The sequence below is a fragment of the Morone saxatilis genome, unplaced genomic scaffold, assembly GCF_004916995.1.
Source record: "Morone saxatilis isolate NCDOM2014 unplaced genomic scaffold, NCSU_SB_2.0 Contig1, whole genome shotgun sequence".
In the NCBI taxonomy this organism is placed as follows: Eukaryota; Metazoa; Chordata; class Actinopteri; family Moronidae; genus Morone; species Morone saxatilis.
In genome coordinates, this window is record NW_023339651.1 from 14,360,624 (window position 1) to 14,366,379 (window position 5,756).

The 5,756-nt window shown below is 40.7% G+C and overlaps 1 protein-coding gene across 1 annotated transcript in view; it reads left to right on the forward strand.

The window, feature by feature from the left end:
* The window catches only part of snx29 (sorting nexin 29), a gene marked incomplete in the record, with an annotated part of 122,016 nt that overhangs the window by 38,046 nt on the left and 78,214 nt on the right, over positions 1 to 5,756 (forward strand).

Here is a 5,756-nt window from a genome sequence, read left to right on the forward strand (position 1 = left end):
TAATAATAATACATTTTGTTTAAAGTGGCTTTCAAGGAACCAAAGGATGCCTCACAACACAAAAGAATCATTCTTCTCTCCTTGTTTCAGATTGAGTCCCCAAACATGTGGGAGTAATCTGTTTTGAGTGATATGTCTCGGCTTGATTATGAGTTTTATTTTTCTTTTTGGAGCACTGCTGGGATTTGGATATGAATATTTAGAGTCTTACACAGATAACTATCCACGCTCGTTTGGAGCCTTTTCATTTCAAACCCCATGGAGCCTTTGAGAAGCCGCTGCAACTCTCTCCTGAATAAGTGCCACCAGCAAACCAGCAAATCTCTATCTGTTTATCGCTGCCTCAGAGCACATTTCACCCCCTCCCCTCGCACTAAATCTCCGCTTCCTCTACCCCCCCACCACCACTTCGTATTTGTGTGTGTATATGTGTGTGTTTGACTAATGTCTGAGTGTTTAGCTTGTTAATGTGCTATGCGATAACAGCCCAGCTCTATAAACAACTTAATCCTGCGTCTTATGTGCCGGGGAGCACCACCGCTCTCTGCTCTCTGCTCCCTTAAAAGACATGGAGGCTTAAGGTGCAGGTGAGTCGTGGGGGGTGGGGGGGAGTAAGTGTACGTGTATGTGTGTGTATACACGTGTGTGTGTTGGTATGAAAGGCGGTTGGGGAGGCTTGAAGTAAAGGAAAAAAGTGGTTTTGTAGTCAGGTAAGAGGAGGTTGAGGAGCACAGACGGAGATGAAAGTAGCGGTGAAGTCCTTGAAGAAGAATGTTGACCTCAATAGCAACTTTAAAATCTTAAAGTCTGGCTGAGTCAGTATATATATATGTCCTTGGTGTTTGTTTTGGTAGGAAACTTTTTTTTATTTTTTATTTTGTAAGTAATTGTACATTTTATTTACATTTTCAAAGTCAGTTAGAGTTAACCAGCTGAGGAAACTTAGTGCGAATCAGTGCTCACATTAGCACGCCAGGCTAATTAGCATCCACTCTCAGGTTGGAATACAAACCAAACAGCACGATAGTTCCTCCCAAATGTTGATTGTTGTAAACAAACTTATTAAATAACTTGCGGTACATAACCAGCTTTGAAATGTTGTAAAAATGTTTGTAGGCTATACAAAGCTATGACAGGCTCCAGTTACAGCACAGCGTCTGCTAACACTGCTGGTTTTCAGATGTATCAGATGCCAGGGAAAATACCCACCCAGAGGCTTGAAACTCAGATGCTGCCTCCACAAATACGTCCTCTCCTTTATGCACACCAGCTGCGGTATCGTTATAATTCCCTCCTAGAAAAAGTGAAGAGAATTCAAGTTTCGGCTGGAATTAAAGTTCAATGTCACTGTCTAACGAAGAAAAACAGGAAACAAAATGTTCCCACGCTTGTGCAGATTTAAAGGTTTTAAGCTGAACGAAGACTTTGTGTCCACCAAGTCATGTTTGATGTTTCAATGGTCTCTGGTGCTTGAATTTAACTTTGCTGTTATTCGCTGTCAATAGTTCTGTTGCTCTGCAGTCTTTTAAAAACTATTCCAATACATCTTACATCTAAACTTATGAGCTTCTACCCAGTGGGATGCTGGAAAACAATTTGAGCTTGCAGAAAACATTTGGTGAAGGAGTCAGAAGTGTGTAGGATTAGATATTGAATTCAATCTTTTGCAACAGGATTGAAGTAGTACTGACATGCCACTGTTCATGACAATACTGGACACAGGAGAGTAGATAAAGTGGGGTGAATGAGGAGATGATGAGGGATGCCGCAGAGCTTCTAACCACTTCCTGACAACCTTCTCATCTTCACTCCAGAAGGCTCTTTTTTTATTGGACACCTGTACCGAGAATAAGGAGAGCCCTCTGAATGCCTTTGCTGTGCTTGTTCTCATTTCTTTTTCCTCCTCTGGGACGGGACACAAGGCCTCACCTGTCTATCCAACCAGCTGCACCACATAGGACCCAGAATACTGATGAAGAGGTGAAATGGTTTGTCAGCACACAGTGGGGATGAGTCATTTACAAGTAATTTATGTTCTCCTTTGACACTAACATGCGTCAAGGGTAGGCAGATTTTAATTTGAGAGCTGGAGAATGAATAAAATCTACGTGTAAATGCACCCGAGATGTATTAAAGATAGAGTTATCGACTCACCTGCAGCAAGTGTTAAAAAAAATGAGTAAAAGTGAAAGGTGCTGTGGATTGGACGCTGTTTGATGCAAATGATTATTTTGAGACAGAAGTAAACAGTATTTTTTTTTCAAAAAGTTAAATCCTAACAAAGTTAACAGCCACTGTTTTGGACAGCCAATAGTGATATATGATTCCTCTGAGCCGCTGTAATCAGTCCATGAATCTGAATAGATTTTGCATTGAGAGAGCGGGCTGTGAATGTGATTGAGATAAATATAATTTTTGTTTTGGCTCGTGTCTGATTATGATATTAGTTTAGATCAACGGGTTTAGAGATGGGGGGTTTTGAGATTAACTTGATCCGGGGTTTGTTTTTAGCATGACGATCAAGTCCATATATTCTTGGCTTGTAGTATTTAGAATTGAATTACAGTTTTTGCTTCAAGATCTTGCTCTCCTTTTACATCATCCGCGTTACCATTTACATGCAATCAATCCTTTTTCAGCTTTATAATTGCATTGCAGATATGGTCATGAGTTTGTAATTAGGAAAAAAGGAAAATATAAATTAGAGTTAGAAGGAATGAACATAAATATTCAAAATGTGTACAAGTACTTAAACCTCAAGGGCTCCTCACATTGTAACCACATACGTTTCTGATAAACTCTTTAGTTGAAAGCTTCATGATCCCTAATCATATGACTATTAGTTTCACACGCTGCCAGATTCAATGGAAGGAATAGTTTGATGGTTTTGGGTAATACACGCCTCAGCTTTCTTGCCAAGAGTTAGATGAGAAGATTGATACCACTCTCCTACCTGTTGATGAAATATCAAGTCAACTTTATTGTCAGATGTGCTATACATGCACGACATACAGCACAAATGAAATTTCAGTCCTCCACTCGGCACCCCCCGGTGAAACCTGCAATAAAAACTCCACAGAAAAGATATAAAATAAACCAATCTACATTTAAACAAGACATAAAATAGACAATCAACAATTTAAAAAGACATAAAATAAAAAATCAACAATCAGAATCAAGGCCTTGTTTATTTACAGGGTGAGTATTTACCAAATAAAATACGGATAAATAGAATAAGTCTTTTTATTAATAAGGGGGGGGGGTGCAGTCCTACCGTGGCAGGGGGCAGAAGGGGAGGGGGTAGAGGACGGGAGTGACGGTAGAAGCAGGGAGGGGGGAGTTGAGTTGAGTCTCTGACAGCCTGGTGGTAGAACTGTAATATGAAGCTACAGCCAGTAGCTGAATAGCTGAGCTTACCATAAAGACTGGAGGCGGGGGGGGGGGGAAACAGCTGGCCTGGCTCTGTCCAATGGGAAAAAAAAAAGCCTAACAGCACTCTAAAGACAACATATTGACATGTTATATCTTATTTGTCTAGCCTGCAAAAACCGAAGGGTGAAAGTGACAAACTGGCTTTTTATGGGAGTTATGAGCTGTAATTATATCTTAGCTGGGCCAGTGATTCAGTGTAGTCTTCGCAGGAAGTTGGTAAGCTTTAGAGGTTCTGGTAGGCGTATATTATTTTTCATTTCTTCTGTACCCTTGGACAAAGCCATGTTAACTATATCCCCCTGTTTCCAGTTTAAAGTAAGTTACTGGAATGCTAGCTCTGTTCATATTAAGAGTAGAAATATCAGAGTGGTGTCTTTTCATCTAACTCTCAGCAAGAACACAAATAAGCATTTTTCCCCAAAATATCAACCGGTCCTTTAGATGCTTTTTGGTTCTCATTACTGCATTTTGGCTCATGTTGGATCCAAGGACTCCAAAGTAACCCACACTGTGGTCCTTTCTACAAACAACTCAAACAACTCAAACTCGATAAGTGTTCTATAAAAGTTTAACTTTATAAAGAAGGAAGATCTCCGACCCTTTCTGTTAGCTTGTTTTAGTTCCTTACATTTAATTTTTCACAGACTTTCACAGTTTAATTGTACATCAAATGTAGACACGTTGGGTTCATTAATGTGAAATGTCCACTGAATTCAAAAGCTTCATTCTGGTGTTATCCTCTAAATCCCTCCTGCTACTGCCCGTTTCCTCTTAAATTGGAAAACTCTGTCACACTTATTAAATTGAGTCCTCAAAATTAGCATGTTCCCAGGACTTAATACACATGCAAAACCCATGGCATCTTTTATCTTGGAATGGGTACAAAACTGCTGAAGATGAAAAAGTTGCTTTCTACAACATAATGAAGATAACTCACTTGGAGGGAATCCACTTAGTGCGAAAAGTTTTTTTTTTCTCCTTCAGAGCATTTTTTGGACTTTTTCCCTTGGTGAATCCCACTGTGCTGCAGCCAACTCAGAGAAATGCTTGTTTCGTAAAAGTCCTTTGGAGTCTGGATCAAAAGCGTTTTCATAGCAACTCAATCTGTGATTGAAATATTTAATACTGGCACCAAGCCCCACGCAATTTCTTTTCTCTCTCATGCCTCTCGCTCATATTTACTTTACATTTTGTTCCTCCTGCCTGTTTTCTCCTTTGCTGTCCCTCCACCAACATTTATTCTCTTCCTTCACCACCTATCTTGCTGCATTAATAATCCGCATTAATAATCCACACTAATGCATAGTGCATGTGAAGATCTGAATAAGAGGATGTATGTATATTTGATCATCTTCCCGACTTTTTGACCACCCATAGAAAGCAGCTGTAGCAGCTAATGTCGGACCGCTGGAGCTGCTGTCTTGTCAGAGCTGTTGTCACAGAGAAAATAATGGTTGAGTCGTCGAAGAGAAAGAAACACAAAAGTACACTTTAGAGTGTTTTTGCTGCACTCCGCGTGCCTTTCATCCTCTGCATGTGTGAAAAGCTTCTGAAGTGCTGTTTTTTTTCTTCCGTTTTTTTCCTCGTTGTGTAAATATGAATATGGAAAGAAGTGTCAGGATGTTTTGGGGGAAGCTGTTGACATCAGAGAAGTTGCAGACTACTTCCTGGAAGTTCACCGCTTAATGATTGTGTGTTGAGTGTGTGTTTTGCATACGTCAGGGACACGACAGGTGATCTGAAGTGCCTTTTGTGATGTTGAAATCATCAGCTTAATGCAGATACTTCACGGCGATACGACAGCAGGGGCCATTTTCCCAGCTCACCTGCTTTGTTTCCTCCTTATGTTTTCTGCAGGACTTCTCAGCTGATTGGGCTCGACAAAGGGAAAGCTCGGATGTCTGCACATAAGTAAGCGTGATTAAAGGCCACCTAATAAACTTTGACAAGTTTTGGTGTCGGAACTTATTAGCTGCAGCGCACTGAGCCGATATGAGGTTGTGAATGAGCCAGGGCTCCTGACAGGCACACAAGGTGAAGTTGAAGAGTTTGCAAAAACAAAATCTAGCACGGCACAGTTGTTTTCAAGAGCAATGCGTGACGAGCAGGTGGTGCTGATTGAAACTTGCTGTCACCTCCAGTGATTAGCCATGTCTGATCTTCAGTGTGTAATAGCACCCTCATCTCCTGCGTAATTGCCTCTCGTATTGATTAAATAACGTATGCAGTTAGTAATGTTTGTTTAGAAACTCAGGAAGTTGAAGTTCTTGAACTTGTGTCCTCCCGTACGCTGGTGTTCAGCGTAAATGGCAGCTGGGTGATAA